The sequence below is a fragment of the Berghia stephanieae genome, chromosome 11 (genome assembly GCF_034508935.2).
Source record: "Berghia stephanieae isolate SIO BIC M18660-M18661 chromosome 11, UCSD_Bste_1.3, whole genome shotgun sequence".
Taxonomy (NCBI): domain Eukaryota; kingdom Metazoa; phylum Mollusca; class Gastropoda; order Nudibranchia; family Aeolidiidae; genus Berghia; species Berghia stephanieae.
Genome location: NC_088370.1, coordinates 41,462,416 through 41,489,082, shown reverse-complemented (window position 1 = coordinate 41,489,082; position 26,667 = coordinate 41,462,416). Strand labels below are relative to the sequence as shown.

At 38.3% G+C, this 26,667-nt stretch overlaps 1 long non-coding RNA gene across 3 annotated transcripts in view; it reads right to left on the bottom strand.

Annotated features, from left to right (window-relative positions):
* Window positions 1-4,093: 4,093 nt before the first annotated feature.
* LOC144957038 (uncharacterized) overlaps window positions 4,094-26,667 on the bottom strand; it is a 36,521-nt gene continuing 13,947 nt past the window's right edge. For 2 of the 3 annotated variants that reach the window (XR_013642074.1, XR_013642075.1), the window contains exons 2-5: window positions 26,582-26,667; window positions 18,501-18,599; window positions 13,343-13,392; window positions 4,094-5,690 (exon numbers count right to left, since the gene is read on the bottom strand). This is a non-coding gene — a long non-coding RNA (uncharacterized LOC144957038). The remainder of the gene's footprint in view (window positions 5,691-13,342; window positions 13,393-18,500; window positions 18,600-26,581) is intronic. The other variant, XR_013642076.1, reaches the window with a different exon arrangement.

The window sequence follows — 26,667 nt, the reverse complement described above, 5'->3', positions numbered from 1 at the left end:
GTCTTCGCCATCGCCCTATTATCCTGTCATCTGCATTTTTTGCGGCCGCAAATATGAGGACGATCCGCAAATTTCCCAAAATTGGCAAATCGTGGCAAATTTTGGGGAAAAAAAGAAGCGAAAACAAAATAACGAAAAAAAAAGTGCGAAACTTGAGAAATGTTGCAGCTTTGCCTGGGCCCAAACCAAAGGAAGCGACTCTCTACGGATAATGATCCTTTAAAATCTTTGTAACAAAGTCATTTCATTTCTCAAGTCAAATAAATCGAGTCACCTACACTTCCAACTTCAGTCATCGATAGTTTTGTCAAAAAATCTTCAAATAAGGACCCAAAGTGCGGCAAATTTTTTGGCAAATTTTGGTCTTTTTGGCAAATTTTGGGGTTTTTTGGGGGGCAAATTTTAGGTCCCAATTTGGCAAAAAATGCAGATGACAGATTATCATAACCTTTTCCATGTTGTTGTTCTGGAGTAGGATTGAGACCATTTGGCTCCCCCTGCCTGGAATCAGATAGTGGGAGGTAGATAGTTAAATGGCTTTGCCCAGCACCTGACGTGTCTGTGAGAAGTGGTACTTTTTAAAAATTATTTTTTCTTTGTAAATCATCTCCCTGACGCTGGGAGTCTTCATTAAATATGAGAAAGAATAACCATCTATACTATTAATTATCTCCCTTTTGGCAAGAAACTCCCACTCAATATCTCTGTGAGGGTGATAATTGATCGTCATACATTGGGTAGACTGCTGTTGGGACATAATTTAGACTTTATTCTTAGGCGCCTGTGACCCAAGACTGCTGGCATATTTAGAATCGTCCTGTATGTTTTGTGTACCTTTTTCTCTTTCAAAGACCGCAACTCGTCATAATCACTACCCTCTTGGTGGACTCTTAAACATCCTGACTATACTATCTCTTTATCCCTCTATACGATACCATTTGGATTACATGTCATTTAATGTCAGTTATATGTATCCTGTTCTTCAATGGGACAATTTGGATTAGCCTGGGCCGGGGATCTTGAAGGAAACCGTGTATTTATTGTTCTTTACATATATTAGGTTTCATAATATTTTACATTTGCAACCATTAGAGTATATGATATGTCAGCCAAATTGTTTCAGACTATGCTATCTACGTAGGCCTTTTAATTGGCGAACTTGTCTCCAAGTGGTAATTGAGCCACCCCCACCCCCCACAATCATGTATAGGGAAATCACTTAATATTTTTCCATCCCATCCCCCTATACGTTTTCCAACTTGCTCTTGTCTTCGAATAAAATTACTTGTTTTTTTCCAGGCCCTGGTCGGAGACCTTGGCTGAGAGGGAAGCAGTTATGTGTATAGTTAGATTTTGGAGATGATAGTTGTTTTTTCTTGCAAGTCACCTCTTTGTTATATACATAGTTATGTAGTGTTACAATCTTTGTTGTTACATAATGATTTGTAAGCCAGTCTGATTTAGTTGTATAATGTGCTTGTGTCTGATGAGAATTTTGGCTGATCTCAAACTAAGTACACAGATGGTCCGCTTTTGGAATCTACATCTGTTCTCATTTTGAAGGGTTTCCCTTTGCCTTATTATTTTTTTCTGTGTGCCAATATAACTTGCAAAACTAGAACTTTTCGACTGATATCCCATTTCTTCCTTTCTACTAACCCGAAAATGACCTTAATGTTTTATAAGCGCAATCGAACCTTTAAAAACCTTAAGATAATGTAGATCCCATCATTTTCCTTGCGGCTCACGCCGATTTTGCCTAAACCAAAAGTGTCCCAAGCCCGTAACGTTATAAATTAGGATAGGAGCCAAGAAGAAATCGTGTGAATACAAGTAGCTACAGAGCATTCCTTAAACCCCCCCCCCCCCCCTCTATCTCTCTCTCATCTCTCCGAGCCCCTCTCCATCTCTCTGACGCTCCCTTAAACATATTCAAGACATCTTAAAGTTGTTCTCATTTCAATTTTTTATTTTTTGTTTGTTTGTTTTGTTCGTTTTTCTTTCGTTTTTTCTCCGGACTCATATTGTTACGTACACGGAATACACAAGGTAATGCATTTTGACGTCTCAATGTGTCCTAAATTAAAAGAATAAACGTGAGAAAAAGTAAATAAATAACGTTAAAAGTCGATTAAACTTCTCGAATCACCAGGAATGATGTCAATGTGTTGAATTTGAAAATTAAGAAATGTCTGTCAAGGGAATACCCAAAAAATTTAAAAAAAAAAAAATTTAAATTAAAAAAAAAAAAAGAATATATTATTCCTAGAAAAGAGCTCGAATCCCTCTCATCCCATCCCGGTTACAGTTACGGTGTGCTTAAACAGCCGACCACCTCGCCTTCTCTCGTCGGGCAAAGTCAAACAGTTTACCCGTATTTTCTCTTCCGGTGGACTGAATATGTACACAGCTGTGTATTAAGTCCACTGGTGGACGGAAAACACAGTTGTGCATTCAGTCCACTGGTAGACGGGAAACACAGTTCCTTAGCAGAATAGTAGCAGTACAACTGTCTTTGGTGTTATCTTGAGTCTAATTGTTGTACCAACTTCCGTTGACCAGGTCGAGGTATTCATTTTACACCCCCAGTATGGTGAGAGAAAGTGAGTGAAGGGTGTTATCCAAGGACTGAACTATGCGCCGCTCAGAGCAAGATCGAACCCGAGGTCTTTCGATCCGAAGGCGGGCGTTATACCACAAGACCTCATCGCAGCAAAGAAGATAAAGAAGAAGTATACCTCAGTGCAATCGGAATTTCCCTCGGGTTCTGTTTTTGGTCACATTCTGGTCAAATTGTCTACACCTTATACCACCACGGCGGGGTGTCGTTATCTCAGATGGTAGAGCACGGGTTTCACAAGCAAAGGGACAGAGATCGATCCAGATTTTTTTCTGACCCCCCCCCCCCCCCCCCCCCTCTTATCCACCCAACAGTGATTGTGTAGCTGGTTCAATTAGATATGACCACAAGTACTTTATCATAGACTAGCGTCCGATCCAAAATATAACAAGCAATTGATATTGTCTGTTACATGCTATAAAAACCGAGATAAACTCCTATTTCACGGACCTAACGGCACTGAGGGAATACTTTTTGACACCATTATATGGAGAGGAAAGTTTGTGCACATTATTCTCAATTGTACGAATCTGATACCGATGAAAATATTTCTGATTAATAACAATATTATGTATGCATCTTTTTAATCACAAAAAAATCAAATATTCAACATATATATCATAACTCATATACAACTATGTACAACATTTATTATTCCGACTTAATTTTAACCAAATTGAAGGGTTTTAACCGGCTTGTTGTTTTTTGCAGGTCTGACCTCCAAAATTGTTATGGGGTCATTGTTCTGATTGAAATACAGCCGTAAAATGCAATAATTTAAAGTTAAGAGCTCTGTGAAAAGCAGCCTTCCAGCGCTGAATACATTACTCTGTATTATATAGATAGAATGCGCTTGGCCAAGGAGTTCACAACATTGCCATCCGGAAGTATAACGGACCAACACACAAACTCTGTGTAACCATGAACTTTTATAGTTTGGTTAATACAGTTTTGTGAGAACAACTCACAAACGCGGATGGCAAAAACAATAACAAAGGCCTGAGTGACGTCATCTGCATACTATCTATAGCTCACGCCTTATTTCACGTTATCTCAGTATAACAAATCGAGTTATTCAGGATATTCTAAGTTATCTCACGTTAATTCAATATATCGCACGTATTTCACGGTAACGCACGTTATCTCAGGATAGCTCACTTATCTCCGGAATCCCTCATTATGTGTTAAGCAAACACACTTCATTTTTGCCATATCGAATATTTGTGATGTGATTTTCAAATCATGATGTAATCTCTGGAAATGAAATCTCTATATTGCCTTATTGCGAAGCCTTTTTTCTCCTAGATCCGATTGATTTGCATTCACCAAAAAAAGGTGGACATCTGTGGTTTTATTTAAAATGTATTCTTCAATTAGATTTGTCCCAAAATTTACAAGATGTGATAGAAAAAAAATAAATAAACGACTTGAAAACTATTGAATCAAAACAACAACAACAACAACAAGGAAACAATGTCTTCCATAACCAATTTATTTTGAATAGTGGATATAATAAAATCAACGAGAATGGTTTCATCCTAACACTGAAAGGAAAATCATTATAATATATTTAATATATCTGGTTCGAGAGAAAAAAAACCCGGAGGAGAAGGTTAGAAGTCTGTAGCCCCGAGACTGTAAATGATGTAAATTAAATATAAAATATTACCACAATAAAACCAATTTATTGAAATTTAAGTGTCTAAATCTAAATCAATTTTTCGAGAAAATATGATTAAAACTTTGAAATCTACTATGGTTCAAGCAAACACACTGCATTTTTGTCATATCGAATATTTGTGATGTGATTTTCAAATTATAATGTAATCTATGGAATCCCTATTTTGCCTGATTGCGAAGCCCCCCCCCCCCCCCCCAATCCAATTGATTTGCATTCACCATCAAAAAAGTGGACATCTGTGGTTTTTCCAATGTATTCTTCAATTAGATTTGTCCCAAAATTTACAAGAAGTGATAGAAAAAAAAAGAAAAAAAAACAAAAAAAAAACAAACAAAATCAAAACAAGAAACAACAAAACACAAACAAACGAAAAATATACGATTTGAAAACTATTGAAACAAATCAACAACAACAACAACAAGGAAACAATGTCTTCCATAACCAATTTAATTTGAAAAGAAGATATAATAAAAACAACGAGAATGCTTTCCTGCTTTATTAACCCGGTTAAACTACGGATATAGTCGATGTTAGAGTTGAGGGAGTTAAAATAAGACTTTATAATGATACTCGTGTGTCGTGTGGGAAGTTGCCTCCTTTTATTTAAATCAATTATCAATTAGGATAAAGTGAAACAAAGTCTGGAAAAGCTTTTTTTCCAAACGTTGTCACATTAATTTGTGCGTATATTTTTGTGGCTGAAGTGTCAATGAAATGTAATAAATATTGTCTTTCTCTACCAACTTTAACAGCAGAAACTATAATTATGTTTTTGGGATAAGCCAATTGCTTTCATGGTAAAATGTATTCATGAAATGTGTGATTTAGTTTCACTATAGACAACTTTATTATGTGGGTTTCTCGCGAAAACAAAACAAGACGCAACTTTGAAAACATTTGACATCGTGATTTTTTGAAAGTCTTTGCTATAACCGGTAGCTATAGTTTATTAACCAATAAAGTATTTTTAATTAAACTTGACGACAAGTATTTATTCAACGTTTGCTCCTATAGCTAGCTTGTTAAATTTCGGATGTCTCTAATGTCTATTTTGTATTGAAACAGCGTTGTATACTTCAATCCATTTTTCTTTCCCTCGCACTCTCTCTCTCTCTCTCTCTCTCTCTCTCTCTCTCTCTCTCTGTATATATCTATTTACATATATGCTTTCATACATACATACATACATACATACATACATACATACATACATACATACATACATACATACATACATACATACATACATACATGCGTACATACACACAAAACTTGTAAGCTATTAATCGTAGTTCCAAGTCTGGTGAATGTCCGAGAAGGTCTACCTGCTCAGACTTCAGGCAGAGTTATTTGTCTACTTGCTGCTTCAAAACTTCTTTCCATTCCGAGCTGAAAGTGAAATAAAAAGTCTTAAGAAGCTATTTTAGAAGACAGGTAAAACACTTGTCTCACTGTCATGTAAATTCGTCTGGATATATCTACTGTGATTCAGCTTATTTTTGCGCTTTAAATTTAAAAGAAGCTATGGGACCTTCACAATTGACGGCAACCAAATATTGACAAACATTGACCCCCCCCCCCCCCATTGTCAACTCCTGTCAACATTTGTCCACCCCCCCCCCCTTGTTGATGCCAACTTTAACATTCTTATGCGTACAAGCAAACGCTCCTCCACTTGAGCTAACGAGGCAGTAAAATGAGGAGTCACAAGTCGTTTCTTAAATTTATTTAGAGAAACAAAAACTATATAAACCTTGGAAAAATTGACTCGACATTTTAAAATATATGATACTTTTTGGACCTTAAAATAGAAATGTCTTTTTTTTTTAAAGTGCAACTTGATACATGACTGAAAGCAAACTTTTTGTAACAATATCTGAGGGAAGTTTTTAAAAAATGTTTAAAATCATCAAAACAATATAAAATGTATTTACAGAATTTTTCATCATTGAAATATTGAAGGTATCATTTATGACCTCAAAAATATTTCTTCCATTTGGTGATAAAATCAAGTTTTCTTCTTCAGCACCACCTATCTTCATCGTTATCATCATCTTTCTCATTCCCTGACACACACACACACACACACACACACACATACACACACACACAAACACATCTTTCTTACTACAAACTCTCGTGTGAGAATTCATACTTTTAATTGTTGAATGGTACTTGGTGCAATAAAGACACATGAGAATGGCAGTCAAACGAATCAGTGAAGTTTTGATGAGACTTTTCGCATTTTCTCCTCCTTTTTTTTTTATTGCTGGTTGTATCAAATAAGTATAGCATAGTTGACATCAATTTTTGGAGACACCCCCCCCCCCACCCCCTTTTTGGTTGACCCTCAATTGTGAACGGTCCCTATTTGTAACATTGAACAATAATTGAACAATATTTTTATCAATAACATTTTTTATATCTTCAATTTCAACTGTAGGGAATGAGATTTAGCGGAATAGTAGCGTCCCTTGATTGGACGTCACCGGTGGAGAAGTTATTTGTAAACAAACCAACTAAAGCCTAGCGCTCCAAATACAAAATTTCTTATTCATATTTCTGTACAAAAATGCATAACATTGATTATATGCATTTTTGTACAGAAATATGAATAATATTTTTTTTTATTTGAGCGCTTGGCTTGTAGTAAATAACTTATCCACAGGTGACGGCCAATCAAGGGACGCTACTCTTCCGCTAATCTCATTCCCTATAATCGAATGACATTCATCTCAAGTAAAGCTACCGCGACTGTTAACAATGCCGTATTCTTCAAATCCCTTCATCACTAATGTTAACGAATTATACCGAGAGTCCATCGAAATTGGCCACTGATAAACCGCTCCTAACTTAGTAACTGTGAATCACATAGACAAAATTCCTAGACCATTAGAAAGTGTAGACACTCCTTGGAATAATACATCAATTTGAGTATTTAAAATAGGCGTATTTTAAACAAAAATGGAGTTTGGTTGAACATCATCCCAAATTTCAGAGAGAACAAAGTAATCCCAAATGCACAAAGTTAAAGAACGCAAAACTCCTCTTATTATCATTTTGTCTGTTTGTTTTTCTTTCTTTCCTTTTCTTATGTCTTAGGTCAAACATAATTAATTTGAAAATGAAAATGGACAAGCATGTGAAAACTTGTTCCATTAGTACAATAAGAACTAAATGTGTCATTGGTGACTGGGCAAATATGACACTAAAAATAACAATTAATCTTTTAAAGTGTCTGTCAATAAAGAGTATGTCCCCTGCTGCCTCTCTACAATCCCCCTTGAACGCATGGAAATGTGGCATTGCTTCAATTTTGTTTTAGAAGATAACCAAGTAGTCTTCTTTCAAAACCGCTTGAAGCTCTAGAAATATTTGAGTGTCATTCCATTTGCCAACTCGCAAATGTGTTCGATGGGTGACATGGCTAAAGAACCAGCAGCCACAGATTTAACACAGAGGGAAACGACTACGGTAAACTGGATAAATAAGATCAGAGAGAGAGAGGGAATGGGGATATCCCTCTCAAACACATTATGGACTCTTTCTTGCCACATGTGAGCAGAATGCATTTTTTTTTCCAGAGTAGTAATGCGTTCGTGTGCATTGTTGTTTTCCGCGCTACTTTGTTTCTTCTCAGTAAGGATGTACCTACATTGCGCAATGGAACCCCTTTACGTACCAGGCAATTTATAAACAATTCATATATTTTGAGCTGTCGATTATTTTGCTCTCTTTTGTAGCTTTGATAAAGGTCCAGAAAAGTTGAATTTCAGATGAGTTGTTGAAAGTAAATGTGGTTTTCAAACTATAGTCGGCATTTTAAAGGGTAACAAGTTATTATAATGTAAAAGGCGGTTAACCTCGGGCCAGTTTCAATAGGATTCAATTGTCTGATAGCAACGAGCAGCTTGGTTCTAAACAAAGAAAATCGTGACTTTTCACTCTTCATGCTGGCTAGAACTTTTTCACATGTCATGTGATCAGAATGTATAAAAGTCAAAACATGATCAGATTTATAATGTTTTTTTCCCTCTTGATACACTTTTATGCTCGTCGAGGAAGTATTTCATAAGGGCGCCCGCCATTGTTCCGATAGTTAAGAGCCAGTTACTAAGTTACTCTGCATCACTACGGGGGAATAAGTAACGTCACGACTGTTGAAGCGTATTGACGCCCATTTATATTAATGCCTTCATTCTCCGTCGTAAGAACAACAGGGACAGAAGAGTAGGTGTCAGAGCTTGAATGCATAATCGGAAGAACAGATCTGTATTTTCAGTAGATATGTTTAGCAACATCTCTCTTCTAGGTTCCATGCCTGGTCCAGGCGTCGGATACTGCATGAATTATCTCTCTCCATTCCTCCCTGTCTCTTGCTTTTTCAAACAGCTCTTGGATTGTTAGGTTGGTGAAGCCCTTCAGTTGGTCTATGAGTGTTTTTCTTTGTCTCCCCCGGGCGCGTTTACCAGGTATTTTTCCACAACTTGCCAGGTATTCATTCTTATCTTTCCTTACTATGTGTCCGAAAAAGGATAGTTGTCGATCCACTATTAAGGGCATTAGTTTCCTTTGTTGGTATGTTTGTTTTAGCACTTCTTCGTTCGTTTTGTGTGCAGTATACGATATTCTCCGCATCCTTCTCAAGCACCACATTTCAAAAGCTTCAATGTTCTTTTGTGTTTCTGCATTTGTAGTCCAGCTTTCGCATCCGTATAACAAGATTGGCCACACGTAGCACTTCAAGACTCGGAATCTAATCCCTAACGACATCTGTTTGTTTTTCAAAATGTTTCCCAGGTCCATGAAGGCCTGTTTGGCTTGAGTTATTCTTGCTCGTATGTCTCGGTTACATCTTCCATCTGTTGTCACTATTGAACCTAGGTATTTAAAACTTTCTACGTTGGTAAGTTGCTCGCCGTGAATCGTTATATTGCAGGTGTTGTTGTTTTCGGGGTTTTTCTGTATTACCATGCATTCCGTTTTGGTGATATTCACTTCCATTCCCTTGGCTTCACTATCTACTACCACTTTGTCAACAATCTTTTGAAGTTGGATTTCTGATGTTGCAATGAGTACCGTATCGTCTGCGTATCTTATATTATTTATGTTGTGACCTCCCACTTTTATTCCCTCCATATTATTTATGCCCCTCATGATTGTTTCTTGGTATAGATTAAACAGATCTGGTGAGGCAACACACCCTTGACGGACTCCTTTCTTAATAGGAATGGAATTTCCTGTAGAGTTTCCGATTTTGATAGATGCCTGCTGGGTGTAGTATAATGTTTGCATGAGTCTGAGGTCTTTCTCATCAGCGCCAATGGAGTGCAGTTGTTTTAGTATTTCTTCGTGGCGTACTCTATCAAAAGCTTTTTTGTAGTCGACAAAACAGAGGTATAGTGGGGTCTGAACCTGTATAGCTCTTTCACTTAAAACACGGAGGAGGTATATTGCGTTCCTTGTCCCTCTGTCAGGTTGGAATCCATATTGTTCTTCTGCGATTTCGGGGTTAATCTTATTCCTTAGCCTGTTGATAATTATACGCAACAGTATTTTGTTGATGTGGCTTATTAAACTTATAGTTCTAAAATTTTCGCATCTGACTGCACCTGCTTTCTTTGGTATTGCTATGAAAATAGAGTTACAGAGATCTTCTGGAATTTTCCCAGTATTGTATATATTGTTGAATAATATGTGAAGTTCATCAATTGCTAGATCTCCTAGGCTTTTTAATACCTCTACAGATATTTCATCAGGGCCTGTTGCTTTACCATCCCTCATTCGTTCCATGGCATGTTCAATTTCACTTTTGGTGATGTTTGGTCCGCTTAATGGTTCTTTGAATTTCAGTGGTGGTTCATTTCTATTTGGATCATTGTACAGTTCGCCTATGTATTCTACTCATCGGCTTTCTATATGCTGTTCTTCAAATAGCAGTTCCCCTTGTTTGTTTTGGATACAACTTCCTGCTGCTTTGCTTTTCCTTTTCCCTGATAGTTCTTTTATTCTTTGGTGAGCTTGTTGGGGGTTGGGTTTGTATTCTCTTTCGATTTCGCAGCATTTCCAGTCTAGATAGTTCTCGTGTGCCTCGATGCATTTGGATTTAATGTGGTTGTTCAATGTTTGGTATTCTGCAGACCCTCTGTTGCATTTTCGTCTTTCTTCAAATAGGTTTAGAATTTCATTTGTCATCCATTCCTTTTTGCTGTTTATTTGAGCTATTGGTAAATGTTTTTCTGCAGTTGCTTTGACACACTTTTGGAATATATCAAATTGTTTTTCACATTTTTCGTTATCAGGTTCACTTTGGCTTTGTATCATGAGTGCATTTTCAAATTCTTCTCTCATTTTTGTTTGTATGCCATTGTCTTTGCATAACCTGTAATCCCTCTTTATTCTACCAGCTGTTCTCTGAATAGCTTTAAACTTTATCCTTACTGTACAAACAACTGGGACATGGTCAATGTCTACATCGGCGCCTGGGTAGGTTTTGCAATTTAATATGCCATTTCTGAATCTTGATGATACTGCTATAAAGTCTATCTGGTTCCTTGCTCTGTCCCCTGGTGATTGCCATGTCCAGGTTCTTCTTGGGTGTTGTTGAAACCAGGTGTTTGAAATCATTAATTTATTTGTTCTACACCAATCTGCCCAGATGTTTCCTCGTTCATTTCTGTCTCCGAGTCCATGTGGTCCGATTATGTCACCATCTCTGCCTCTGCCAATCTTAGCATTTAGGTCCCCCATTACCATAAGGACTTCTTGTGATTTACACATTCGTTTTGCTTTGTCTAGTGAATGGTAAAACTCTGTCATATCTGCATCTGTCGCCTCTTCTGTTGGTGCATACACTTGAATAATATTGGTGTCAACTACAGGTCCTCTTAGCTTAACCAGCAAAACTCTGTCTGAGATTGCTACGTGCCCTTTGTAAAATTTGGTTGATTTTTGGTCTAAGATCATCCCTACTCCTTTTTGGAAAGAGGTTCCACCACTCCATATGATCTTATATGTCGTGTTGTTTTCTTGTTTTGACATGGTTCCCTGCTCTTTCCATCTCATCTCTGCCAGGCCAAGAATATTTATTTGGAGCCGTTTCATTTCTTTTAGAATGTTGTTTAGTTTTCCTTTTTGGGCACAGGTCCTGACATTCCATGTCCCAATTTTGGTTTTGTCACATTTGTTAAATTTATTTCGCCTAGTAACTGGCTGACGGTTCGGTGTGACCTGACGAACATCACGCTCCCAACCGAGCGAGGCAGCAGTCTTCCGTGAAAACATGCTCCCCTTTACGCTGTCACCGTTTAACTTTTTGGACTTATTCATGCAGTTAACTCGGCAAAGTTACAAGAATGGTTTGCCATTGCCTATTCTTGTCGCCCTCTGCAGTTGGCCAGCTTGACCTGTTACCGTTCGACACCACGAGGAGGTTGCAGTAGGGCTTGATGATGATCTATCTTTGCAGACTTGGCATCATCCATTTGTCGAACATAGGATCAGTTAATAACAAAGTAGAGGAAGATATATATCCATCACCTATTTGTGTGAGACATGACTAAACGCAAGGAATGACGTTGACGTCACGCAGCCCTCTGTTTTTCTCTTAGTCTATTAGTGATTAATTCTTAATAAATTAATGAAGATTACAAAGAGCTGAGTGACGTCAATTTCATTCCATCTATACTTCCTTTGGAGTCTGAATTGGTTCCATTTGCCTGTGTTGTGAGTGGCATTTGACATAAAGAGAAATCGCACGCTTTATGCTAAAGTAGTACTAAGCTGCCAGAAGCTGTGAACTGTAAAAAGTAATAAACAGAAATGAATATGAAAGCTTTTAAAACAATAAATCACGGAACGTTTCGGGCTCAAAACCCTTCTTCAGCCAACAACAAAATAATAAAAACATACATTGCTAAAAAAAAAAAACAACAACAGATCGACAACGTAATCGTTTATGTTTGTTTTTTTTTTTTTTTTGTTTTTTTGTTTTTTTGTTTTTTTTTTGGGGGGGGGGGGGTTGTTGTTGGCTGTATTGAGCTCGAAATGTTTCGTGTTTAGTATTTTGTTCTTTTTTGAAGCTGTCATATTCATTTTTGATTTAATACTTCTTACGCTATTTATATAAGGCGCACTTGGCAATTACATCAAAATTAAATATTCTTCAGCGTCTATAACTTTGCTGTATGACAGACCTATGAATCCGCAATATCATGTTTATTAGCAAGGAGTGACAGGGGACGTACGAGCGAAAATGACTCTGTTTGTATAATGTCTATTTAATGCTGCTTTAGGGTTTTGTGGTGAGCGCATAGTTGAGTCCTTGGAGCAGCTCTTTACTCACATTTTCTCCACGTACTCAGGTGTAAAGTGATTAGTGGCCGTTAATAGCGTTTTCTCTGTCCGAAAAAAACCCCCTGTAATATCGCCATACAAGCGTCATATCACATCTTACATATTAAGTGTTGCTGATGGCCAGGGACCCTCTGAAAAGCGCTTGATACGTTTAATAGATATTGCGCTATATAAATTCTCAAGTTATGATCGCTCAAGTTATCATGGTGTCAACTTAATGAACCATAAGTAAGATTAAAGAAAAAATACGAAACAAAAACGTGAGGTTTATATAGCGCAATATTCACTAAATGTCCTTGACCTGACGTAACATGTAGAACAAGACATGACGTCTATTAGGTGATATTACAATTTTATTCGACAGAGGCAACGCTGTTAACGGCCAGGTACTCATTTTACACCTGAGTACGGACAGATAATGTGAATAAAGAGCCTTTTCCAAGGACTCAACGATGCTCCGTACGAGGCTCGAAGTCAGGATCTTCAGATCCGAAAGCGAGTGTCATACCACAAGACCACATAGCCGCACATCAAAAACATTAATCATCAATCATAAGGCATTGAAATGATGCAATACCCTAGAAGTGAGTAAGGAAGTACAAGAAGACAATAGAGAACAACAATTTCCCGGCGATGGGGGCTCTACTCCACCTGGCCGTGAAGAGGGATGCTCTTTAATTACTTACGCTGATATACAGTTGTTGTTACAATTATTGAGGCAATTCTGGTGGTGAGCCTGAAATGATCAAGATAATAATTTTCAAAAAACGAATTTAGAATATGGTCATAATTTAATCCTAAACATTATCAAACCTTGAGGTTGTAAAATGTATAACTCTGAATTCTAATTCTCAAAAAATGAAATGAAATTTAATTAAATCTAAATTTAAACTTTAAACATAGCCACCATAAATTCAAAGTAAAAAATCATCCAAGTTGTCGAAATTGATACATATGATCATTTGAAACTCATTAAAAGCTATTCATAATCTATGTGAGTGTGTGTATGTGTGTGTTATATTTGTGCCAATATCACCTATGAAAGATGGCGATACACTCATAACCCCATCTTTCTACATGATAACGTATACACAGATGATAATACACCCATACCATTCTCCCCCCCCCCCCCCCTAAACCATCTACAAAATAATAGATAAAAATGGCCTATATTTGTAGGGTATCAAGAACCATCTATAAAAGATGGCAATACATCCATCTATGTACAAAAAATCGTATAAAATAGCATATTATATTCGGTACAGCTGAATACCGAAATCCACAAAATTCACCGAAATCTAAGGTAATCTACAGAAATCCACTCCAGTGGGGAGTGCGGTGTGAACTATGGGAGCAGGGTACACCCATGTGGGTTAAACTGGAGTCTATTGGAGGTGGGCACGAGTAGGGAGTGAACCCAGAACTATGTGAGGTGGACAACAGGGGGGCGGTGAGGGAGTGAACCAGAGACTATGGAAGGTGGGCTCCAGTGATGAATGTACCCCAGAATTTTGTGAGATAGGCTGTAGGGAGTCAAGCTTGGACTATGGGAGGTGGGCACTAGTGGAGAATGAACCTGGGACAATGGAAGATGGTTACTACTGGGGAGACAACACGGGAGAATGGGATGTGGAAACAATTGGGGAGTGAACCTGGGACAATGGGATGTGGACAAAATTGGGAAGTGAACTAGGGTCAATGGGAGTTTATTATCAGGGTGGGTATTGGAGGTGGACACATTGGGATGTGAACCCGAGTGTATTAACATTAGCTTTGCTCAGTGGCGGTACCATAGCCAATGAAGTTTCACCGAGGTCTGGTTTTTGTTATCGCCGGTTGACTCGAATGATGATTTATAAAATCTGCTAAGAGCATATGATCGGTAATGCCGAATAACGAAAGCCACGAAATCGACAGACATCCACTCCACTCGGGAGTGAATCAGAGACTATGGGAGCAGGGTATACAATTGTTGATTGAATTGGAGAACTGTGTGTTGTCACCGGTGGGGGGGGGGGGGTGAACCAGAGACTATGGGAGGTGGGCACCAATGGGGCGTGAACCCAGAAATATGTGAGATGGGCACAGATAGGGAGTCAAGCTTGGACTATGGGATATGGGCACTTGTGGGGAATGAACCTGGGACTATGGGAGTGGATACCACTAGGGAGACAACAAGGGAGAATGGGATGTGGAAACAATTGGGAAGTGAACCTGGGACAATGGGAGGTTGATGTCAGAGGGGAATGAGCCTGGGACTATGAAGGGGGAGGGGCTGAACTCGGAACGATAGAAGGTGGTCACCAATGGACAATGAACCTAAGGTTGAGGAAAAAAGACATCCAGTGCAGAGTGAACATGAGATTATCTGAGGCTGACATCAATGGGGAGAGAACCCAGAACACCGAGATGTGGATACCATGAGTGGGTAATGAACCCGGGACTATGGGAGGTGGACACCAATCTGGAATGTATACAACACTCGTTGCGATTGAACCAGGGACTGAGAGATGTGGACAATACTGGGGAATGAGTAAAAGACAGAACACACCCAGTGGAGAGTTATCCCGTAATACCTCAAGTGGACAAGCATGAGGACTTAACCTAAGACTGTGAGGATTAAACCTGGAACTGGGGATGGTGGACATAAGTGGGGAGTTAACTTTGAACTATGGAAGGTGCACACCAATGGGTAGCGAACCCGAGACTCAGACAGATGGATACCAATGGAAAGTGAGTAAATCCAGGGCTATGAGAGGTGGATAACTGTGGGGAGTGAACCAGTGCGGGGCGGTCCTTGGCAAGCTTAAGGACCACGGTCCTACGGTCCTTGGGAAATGAAGACCGCAAGGACCGGTCCTAGGACCGGTCCGTTCATTCTTGAACCGTTAAAGACCGCTACACGATGAAAACCGTGGCCTACAGGAGTAAAACACACGGAGTAGTCACACTCATTTCAAATTGTAACCTAATTAGAGAAGAGGGGTGATGCCTTCTTTATTTGCTCACCGTACTTCATTGTTACTTCGATAATTTAATAAAATTTGAAATTTATCCCCATTAACGGAGATAATGGCATCGCCCAAGGCGTTGATCGAGTTGTTCGTGGCGTTGATACACACACGCAACTCCTACCCCCCCCCCTCCCCCCCCCCCCCACACACATTAGAGGGCAGCGAGCATTGAAGAGTAAGAGAGAGACGTGAAGTTATAATAAAAGGGGGTGGATGAGGTGATAAGAGGGGTCGATGGTGACTTTTCGCCAGATCTAACAAACTCAGCTACCCATTCATTGCTGAGTAGACAGGGATTCAGAAAAAAATCGACTGCACCCGGGATCGATCTCTGGCCCTTTGCGTATAAAGAGAGTGCTCTATCAACTGAGCTATCGGGGTCCCCAAATATTCTATTGGACTTTTTTAAAATTCAGACGTTATAACTGGGTTTTTTGGAAGGAAGAAACTAATGAAACTCATATTATTTGATTAGTAAAAACACCAAACGAAATTTTAATATTATTGTATTATTTTAAATGACAACACTGCGATAGAAAGGAGTGGTGACAAGAGATGGACAAAAGAAAACAAAAAATCGGATTTGCTACTTGCTAGGTTCGACACACACACACACACACACACACACAACACAAACACACACATCTTTTGTAGTCACATACATTTCAAACAATAACCCATTAGAGAAGAGGGGTCATGCCTTCACCATAGATCATTGTCATTGCGATCATTATGGTGTAGTAAATTTTTAAATTTACCCCGTATAATGGAATCGTCCAAGGCGTGCGCCTCCTGTTCCCCCATCTCACACACGAAAGGGTGGTTTGCGGAGTGGAGGTTGGTGGTCGTCTGCCTGTATGGTCGTCTGTGTCGTTTAGTGTATGGCAAAGGGGGGTGGGTGCGATTAATTAAGTGGGATGGGTGGTGATTGGTGGAAGATAGGCAACCGAAGCAACGAATCGCTGGGGAAGTAGTAGGCTATGGCGCGAGACCGTAGGACCGTGGTCCTTGCAAGGACCGCCCCGCACTAGTTGAAAGGTGATACGAAGTGAGGACCGCCGCCGATCTTCCCCTCTGGGACCGGTCTTCGGTTCACAGCTAAAAGACCGTCGGACCGCGGTCCAGACCGGTCTTCAGCGCGGCACTGGAGTGAACCCGGTACCATGGTAGGTGTATATAAGTGAGGCTGTGAGATGTGGAAACTAGGGGACCGAACTCAGGGCTATTGAAGACGATATTCAGTGGAGAGTGAACACGAGACTTTCTGGAGCGGACACCAGAAAGGAGTGAACCTGGAACAATATGTCTACATCTTGCAATCTTGGCTATTCAACTTCCATATTACAGCGCTCGTTCCTCACTAGCGATGCCTTTTTCAGGCAGTCAAGAGATTACTTTTCACTGGTGTCCATATCTCCTTTCTACCGGGTTTATACACTATTATAGTCCCTGGTTCGCTCCCCACCAGTTTCCACCAATTACTGGGTATTCCGGTACCATTCCCACTGTTGTCCACCTTTAACAGTTCTGGGTTCACTCTCTTCTGGGCCCACTTCCCATCGTCTCTGGTTCATTCCCCACTGGTGCCCACCTTCCACAGTTACGGTTTTAATCCCCACTGGTGTCCACATCCCGTAGTCTCCGGTTCACTCCCCAAGGGTGCCCAACTCCTAAAGTAGCTGCTTCAATACCCACTTGTACCGGTCTCTGGTTTACTCTCAACTGGTGCCAGTAGATTTATGTGGATATTGGTAGATTTTGTTGGATTTTGGTAGATTTCGGTGGATTTCCGTATTCAGCAGTATCTAATATATTTGTAGAGAATCAAGAACTACTTATTAACGATGGCAATACACCCATAACACCCCCCTTCCCCAATCTATCTACAAAATAACATATAAAATAGCATAGATTTATAGGGATCAAGAAATGCTTTGAGCACATTTCAAATCATCCATTCTCCCATTTTACATAGCAGTGTCTTAATCAATCAATCAAGAAACGTGACGTCCTCTACTCTCCTGGTTTCTAAATCATTGGGAATATGTATGTAACCAGCTTTTGGGGCACTACTAATGAATAGAGTACATATTGAACCAAAATGTGGCATTAACCCTCTCCTTACCTGTCATTTTCAGAATTTTCCCCAAAACTTCACACCTACCCAATACAAAGAAAAAACCAGACATTTCTTACTCAAACAGAACCGTAACAAGCACATTATATACATAATATTGCACGACAATATGAGCTCTATTACAGAATGTCAAGTTCTTATAGCTAGAGTAAAAAGAAATTAAATCTGGATGAGGAAAGTGACGGTTGCATCGTAACAAATGTGACGATTTTCCAATAGGTGGTAAGGAGAGGGTTAATATGTTAGTAACTGAATGTTCAAATAGGTGGTAAGGAGAGGGTTAATATGTTAATAACTGAATGTATAGGCAGATTTTTAGGACATGGAGACGTAAACAAGCGAGGATGGATTTTCCTTACCGACGACCAGCATATTATATTAAAGACTAGTAAAGAAGATGACATACTTTGAAATCAATATTAATGTGAAATTGAATGTAAGATTCAATATGATATACGAAAACAGATTAAAATGGACGTTTCGGGTTTCCCCTTTATCAACAAAAAAGGATGAATGAAACACTGCAGACGAATGAGATAATGTGGTAGTGGCGTTGTTAAGATTCATCTTAACAATCAGAAGATAAATTTTAAAAAGGTATGGATCCAGTCTTTCAGAAGATTGGTTTAAATTTTCACTTATCTAGATAGGAACCATATTTTTGACATTGCACTTTTTTCCCCCTTGTCTTACCCGTGAATCATGGGAACCTTGACATCGGTGGTTACACATAGTACAGGCTGGAAGTACCTCACAGTGGTTTGTGCATTTAATTTGGGGTGCAGGTGGAGGCTTAGTTAATTGTTCAGTCACATAAGTTGAGTAATATGTTGCAGAAATAACAAAATATAAAAAATATATTAGTGATCAAACGCATAAGAGATACATTGAGAATTCACTCCCACTGTTAGTCACACTTGAAAGCAGCGCTGATAAAATGTGTGTGTGTGTGTGTGTGTGTGTGTTTGTGTGTGTATGTGTATGTATGTATGTGTGCACTCGTGTATACATTAAGTTAAGTGTGTATGTATGTATGTGTGTGTATGTTATATGCATGTATGTATATTTAGTGTGTACGTGTATACGATGTGTGTGTGTGTGTGTGTGTGTGTGTGTGTGTGAGAGAGAGAGAGAGAGTGTGTGTGTAATTGGATGTATGTTCGTATGTCCGAATCGGCAGTGTGTAATGTTTTTCACTGATGGTCATTGTGAAGCGCTTCGAAGCTTCGGCATACGCGCTATATAAATGTACATTTATTATTATTATTATTATTATCATCATTATTATTATTTTTGAACTTCTTATGTCTTATTTCTTTCACACATCGACTTTAGATGTCTATTCTTCATTAAAAAAGCGGGGCTGGGAGTCAAATTGTTCCGTGCAGCCAATGTTAAATCATTGCCAACGAGCACAGGATAAGAGGCAAACTATACGAGCAACTTGCAAACGTTTCTTAATCAAGGATTAATCTATCACTGGTTGACTATAATTATTTATTTATTAAAGTAATCTGCTAGGGCTTAATGATCGGTGATTTGATGTTAGGAATCGCCATCTGTCCGACCTGTTGCCAGATTCATTTGCGCAAACCATCAGATTTTATCACTTGACCAATAAACCTGAGGGTGGTTATGAAGCAGTCCTTAGGGCGGAGGAAGACTTTCGAGGCTTGGTTGACGAAATAAATTTGAAGGTGATTATTTGTTTATTTGACCCGGTGGTGCATTTTGTTGGCGATCACTCCGAGCCTGACAGAATCAGTTTCAGAAAAAAAAAACATGTAACACACTTTTGAGCTGCTCGGATGCCAATACACGAATCACCAATAGAATTCAATAGTCTGACGTCACGTTCTTCATGCTGGCTAGAACTTTTTCACATGTTTTGTGATCAGATTGTTTAAAAATGACAAAACATGATGAGATTGATAATGTTTTTCTCCTCTGGATACATTATCTTGCTCCTCTGAGAAGTATTTCATAAGGGCGTCCGCCATTGTTCCGATAGTTTAGAGCCAGTAACTAAGTTACCTTGCGTCATTACGAGGGAAGTGACGTCATGACTGTTGAAGTCTATTATTCGCTTTAAATGCTCATGAATGTTTATGGATGGGCATCTACCTACAGTTAGGAACGCAATAGCATTCCGCTGTTGGATGCATAATAATTCCTTGTAAGTGATTTCTTCAACAGACATGTTGGAATAGGGGTTCTTTCAATATAATTAGAAAATTAAACGAGACTTACCTGTAAGTTGAAGTTTGATTGGAATTTTATAGACCCAAGAATATTCTTAGGCCTTGCCCAAGAGAAAGCGCCCTGCACATGCGCAATCACTATTTAAAGCTAATTACCATCAATTATCTAATTAAAAGACCTCAAATTGATTTGCAATTTTGCAAAACGATGTATACATTCATGGGGTGGGATAAAATTGGGAAGGGCGGTCAAGGCCTAAGAATATTCTTGGGTCTATAAAATTCCAATCAAACTTCAACTTACAGGTAAGTCTCGTTTAATTTTCTAATTTTATAGACCCAATGAATATTCATATGGCCTTGCCCGAGACTTTAAAGCCGTAACAGATATTGTAGCGATCCAATATATAAACGGACATACACAATTATAAGCATATTCTTCCATTATGCTATATTAAAACGTTAAAACCTATGATAAAAGGAACGATGTCCTAAGCCATGAGGTTCCATATCTACTTTCATTTAGTATGTAAAAAGTTTTTCAAAGCTATTGCAGCCTGTGTCCTAAGCCAGACACTGCATAGATAGTTATGATATACATTCATAACTCTGTGACTAAATTCAGACACAGGTTAATCATGTTTAATCTATTTGCAGCCTGTGTCCTAAGCCAGACACTGCATAGATTGTCAATGAGGTATTAAATATAACTCAGTCTGTGATTCCGCCAGACACTGAGTAACAAGGGAGCGTTCACATATTATGTCAACACTTTGGGGGGGGGGGGGGGGGGGGGGGGTCTGCCAAATGTTGACAAGTGTTGACATGGGGGAGGGGGGGGGGTTCATAACCAAGATTATGTCATCAAAAATTTGGTTATACAAATAGAATAAAAACACACCCAAGAAAAACACTGTAAAAGTTGAAGCGGATTAGTAACATATATGTTATTATTCGGATAGGACATCAGTCTTCACAAATTACTTTTTACCAGATCAGGTGATCCACCTACACCTATTCACTGCTGGGTGGACAGGGGGCCCCCGAAAAAAAATGTGGCTGCGATGGGAATCAACTTGAGTTGTCAGGTCTTCAGCCACGCTCTAACAACTGAACTTCACTAAACATGTCTACATCTTCAAAATGGACTTTTTTATTTGTTAACATCGTGTAATGCTGGCTACCAGTATTGAACAGAGACAAAGAGGTATATATCAAATTTCACACCTTTTGGCACTCAGTTGTTTTTACCTCTTTTCCTCTGTTCAATAGCCACCATCACATGACTTTCACGAAAAATAGTCCATTTTGATGATGTCATCATATTGGGGGGGGGGGGGGGGTGTCAAGTCAATGATGACAATTGATGACATGGGGGGGGGGGGGGGGGGGGGGGGGGGGTCTAAAAATGCCAATTTTTTGTTGACATAATATGTGAACGCTCCCCAAGGTGCCATATTATGATTTCAGTAAAAATTACTGTAATTGGTCGTTGGTGTTTTCATTATCAGCCTGTTGTTAAATCCAGACACTGATAATTATGTTCATAATAAGGATAAATTACTCACATCAACGTGCTTTCCGTAACGCTGCTTTCCCAAATGCAGTCCCTTCATCTTTTACAATTGGTTTATTGTAGAATTTAGCAAACGTCTTCTGACCAGACCATGCTGCTGCCTTAAGTATGACAGACATATCTACATCTTTAGTAATAGCTGACGTGCTCGCAGCCCTGGTGCTGTGTGCTTTGAATATTTTTGTATTTATTCCCGACTTCATAAGAGTCAATTTAATCCATCGACCGATTGTTTCCTTAGTTACTGGTTTATGTGGACATGCATAACTCAAAAACAGTTGAGATGAATTTCTAAACGGTTTAGTTCGTTTTATATATTCTCGCAAATATGTTACAACACATAATCGTTTATTAGATGGGTATCCCGGTAATACTATGGAATTTTCATTATTTTTCGGGGTATTATGTTTCAATAATTTAGAAACATGAAAGATGGCCCGAGTTTGTGTAATATGACACTCTTCTAAATTTAACGAGTGAATGGTTTGGCATCTTTGTCCAGTGACTAAGGCACATAATGTGACTAATTTGAAAGTGAGCATTTGTAAAGTTAATTCCTTACAAGGTGAGCATTTTTTCAAAAAAATTAACAATATTGAAACGTCCCAAATTTTGGTGTATCTTGGTTTGCTTGGGTGAGCCAAGAAAATACTTCTCATCAAACGTTTTATTTTGTTATCATCTCCGATGGAAGGTTGGTCGAAAATGCAAGATAATGCAGAACGAGCAGTATTAACTGCACTATAACAAAGTCCTTTTTTAGAAAGGTGTAATAAAAACTCTAGACAGTGTGAAACACTATATTCCTCGACATCCACTGTTTATCAGAACAAAATTCAATCCATTTCTTAAGGTAAACATTGTATTGTTTAACAGTATTTGGTCTCAGCCTTTCATTAAAGTCTTGACAACTCGTCGGGACAACCCTTGTCTTTTGAAATTGTTCCGGATAAGACACATGCCATCAGTTGGAGTTTTGGGTACAATGGATGTACTGCTGAGTGGTTTGATGATAAATTAACACATTTTTGGCTTTCTTCAGAAAAGAGGAGGAAGGACTCATTTCCATAAGTTTTGAGATACAAGGGCTATTGTCCAATGTGGCACGACCATTAATATCTTTGTACTTTGGTCTTCTTGGATTTTCCTGAGAATCCTGGAGATAAGATTAAATGGTGGGAAGATATATCCGTAAGTATCCATTTATGTTGAAATGAGTTAATGGCGCAGGCTTCAGATCGGGATAGAAGGACATATATATAGGTAATTGTCTGTTTGCACGAGAAGCAAACAGATCTATTTCAGGGCATCCAATTTCTCAATAACCTATCAAAAACTTCTGGGTGTAATTTCCATTCTGTATGAATTCTAACTTTCCTACTGTGTGAATCAGCTATATTTGATTTCCAGCTATATGACAAGCAGACAACCAGATTCCTCTTTCTTTACACCACAGATGATTTGTTTGTATAATAGTTAACAAGTCTAGAGTGTGTACCCCCAAGATTATTAATGTATGAAACGGCAGTCTGATTATCCATTTGGATCTGTATATGACAATTCTTAAAACACATAGGACTGAATACCCAATAACCCTGCTTTGATTTCGAGAACATTTATGTGGAGTTTAGACTCCTCTTCTGTCACATGCCGTGTGTATTTCTATAATTGAAAACTGCCCCCATGCATAACTAGATGGTCTGTTTGAATAGTGAAATCTGCATTACCATGAAATCATTTTCCCACTATAAACTCCCTCTTTAATCCACCATTGTATTTCTTGTACACATTCTTCATTAAGAGTGGTAAAGTTATTAAAATTATAATTTGTCTCTAATGATTTGATTTTAAGCATTTCCATTTCTCTATAATATAGCGGGCCATATTCAACCACTGGGAAACTAGCCACAAAGACTCCAATTAATCTTGCTAATTCCCTTACTGTAAGGGAGGTATGACTCATCAATCTTTGAATCTGGATGATATGATTTATTTTATCCTCACCTAAACTTATTTTCATCAGTGTCGAATCTAGAATGAAACCTAAATGTAATAGCTTTTGCGTAGGTTCATATATAGATTTATCAGAGAGTTCAAAACTAACGAAGTCAGAAGTTGATTCGTAATTATAACGTTTCTGACATGCTTTATGATTAGAGCCTTGTAGATAGAAATCATCAATGTACACACTAGAAAAAAACTCTTTGTCTCAAAAAACCTAACACTGGTTTTAAAATTTTGGTAAACAGTCTTGGGCTATCCCGAAACCCTGAGGCAAAACCACATATTTATAAACTTGACCTCAAACATAAATTTAAGTACTTTGTAAAATCGGGGTGCATTGGAATGCTATGAAAAGCATTGGATATATCAATACATGCCATGTAGCAATTTTGTAGCAATGAGATTAAGGCACGTAGTTAGTCCCTCCATCTTGAAGTGAGTAAATTTAACAAAATGTTTATTCAAGCATTTGAGATTAAGAATGGGTCTGTATTTGTTGTTATTCGATCTTTTCTCTCTTAAGAAAATATTATTCATGTAATCTCCCTCTTCAACAGTGCTTTCCTCAATTACTTCTTGTTTCAATAATTCTCCAATTATAGCCCTTAATGCTATGGTTTCCTGTCTATGGTTTCCTGTGCATTAAATTTCAATTGATGGGGAATTTTATTTTGAATTGGTGGAGAAATGAATTGGATTTTACAGCCTTTGACACATTGTAAAATTATTTTGTCTTCTGTGATTTTTTCCCAATTATGAATAAAATGCCTTGTTCGACCACCTAAAGCTAAATCGTTTCCTTCACTTACATTTAATATGGTTCGTTGCGACGACCCTGTTTCGAGTTTTGTTGCTGAAGTTCTGGGATTTGTTGTTGTTGTTGTTGTTGTTGTTGTTTTTGTAATGTTTTCCCTTGTTGTTGTACACAGGGTTTTTCCCGTCTAAAAAAGATAACCTTTTCTTTAAAAAGAACGGCTTGTTTTGATGTCTTTGGTATGGTTTGACACGATTGACTCTTTGAGAAACCTTCAGGGTTTCCGAGACATCTTTGACTTTCTCTGTCAATTGTTTTCCAAAAAGAGAGTCCTCGCACGGATACTGCTCAGAACACAATGACGAGAATTCCAATTTTACTTCAGATTTAAAATTCTGTCGTCTATTTAAATCCAGGCTGTGTGACCCGTCTGCTAACAACGCCACGGAATCTGCACAGGAATTAGTGATGGAGTCTATATCCTGTTGACAAACTGACTCTATATTTATTTTGGTCAGTTTTTCGAAACACATCGTCATGGCGCATAAGCTTTTCATGAGTGTTGTTTGTATTTTTTGAATACTCGAGTCAGTTTGTCTAGTTTCTTTTTGGACCATCTTAAAAATTTCTGGATTACAAGTAAGAGTCTCCATTCTGCCACAATTTGTAGGTTTTATATATTTTTGAAATAGTTGGTCCCTTTCAGATATTTGCATTCCTTTGCACAGGATATTATTAATTCCCTTTGCTAGGTCCTCGTTAATTAGAGGCCCTTCAATTTCCTTTGTACCTGAAACGTCTTTAAAATAGGAGATCGATGAAGACGTTTGTGCTTCTGACACTTCGTCTTCTTGTCCATCATTAACATTGTTAATTGTTTCGTAGTCATTCAGCGTGTCACATTCTGTCATCTCCTTATCGTATGCATTTTTTAACTCCGTGACAACCGGAATGATCGCCATGAATTTATTCAGTTGTTGTTTAATTTCTGAAAGTTCGCCGTCGCCACCATTATCTGATTTTTTACTTCTCTTTACTTTGGAAGGCTCGCCCTTCTTCCTACCTTCAGTCTTACTCGACACATCACTCCTATTTTCACCATCATCACTGTTATTTTTGGTTTCATTGTTATTGTTACACGCCGTCCTGTTAAGGAATTGGGTCAGTGGGGCGTCCGACGCCATTGTCTTAATTAATAAGTGCAAGCGCGAAATCACGCACGATAAAACGAAATCCATAACAATCCACTTAATATCTTAATAATTGAAGGACAAAATCATAATCCACGAATCATCACATGATAATTTAAGCACAAAATAATATATTTTCAATAACTATTGCATCAATATAAGTAGGTAATTAATTTTAAATCCAAGAGAATTAAAAACACGATGATTGCTTTGCAATGTTCACTTTTTAAGTGATTGCGCATGTGCAGGGACGCTTTCTCTCGGGAAAGGTCATATGAATATTCATTGGGTCTATAAAATCATAAAAACAGGAATTAACAGCTTAAAAAGTAATAATAATAATAATAATAATAGTAGTAGTAGTAGTAGTAGTAGTAGTAGTGTAGTAGTAGTAGTAGTAGTAGTAGTAGTAGTAGTAGTAGTAGTAGTAGTAGAAGAAGAAGAAGAAGAAGAAGAAGAAGAAGAAGAAGAAGAAGAAGAAGAAGAAGAAGAAGTAGTAGTTGTAGTAGTATTAGTAGTGGTGGTGGTAGTAGTAGTAGTAGTAGTAGTAGTAGTAGTAGTAGTAGTAGTAGTAGTAGTAGTAGTAGTAGTCGTAGTAGTAGTAGTAGTAGTAGTAGTAGTAGTAGTAGTAGTAGTAGTATAGAAGAGTAATTGTAGTAGTAGTAAGTAGTAGTAGTAGTAGTGTAGTAGTAGTAGTAGTAGTAGTAGTAGTAGTAGTAGTAGTAGTAGTGTAGTAGTAGTAGTAGTAGTAGTAGTAGTAGTAGTAGTAGTAGTAGTAGTAGTAGTAGTAGTAAGTAGTAGTAGTAGTAGTAGTAGTAGTGTAGTAGTAGTAGTAGAGGAGGAGGAGGAGGAGGAGGAGGAGGAGGAGGAGGAGGAGGAGGAGGAGGAGGAAGAGGAGGAGGAGGAGGAGGAGGAGGAGAAGAAGAAGAAGAAGAAGAAGAAGAAGAAGAAGAAGAAGAAGAAGAAGAAGAAGAAGAAGAAGAAGAAGAAGAAGAAGAAGAAGAAGAAGAAGAAGAAGAAGTTTGCCACGAGTTATAATCTAAACTTACCGAGATAAAGCTTCTTTCCTCAATATTTTTCTCCTGATCACCAGCTACAAAGGTCAGGAGCAGGAACATGGCTATTGTGACGACAT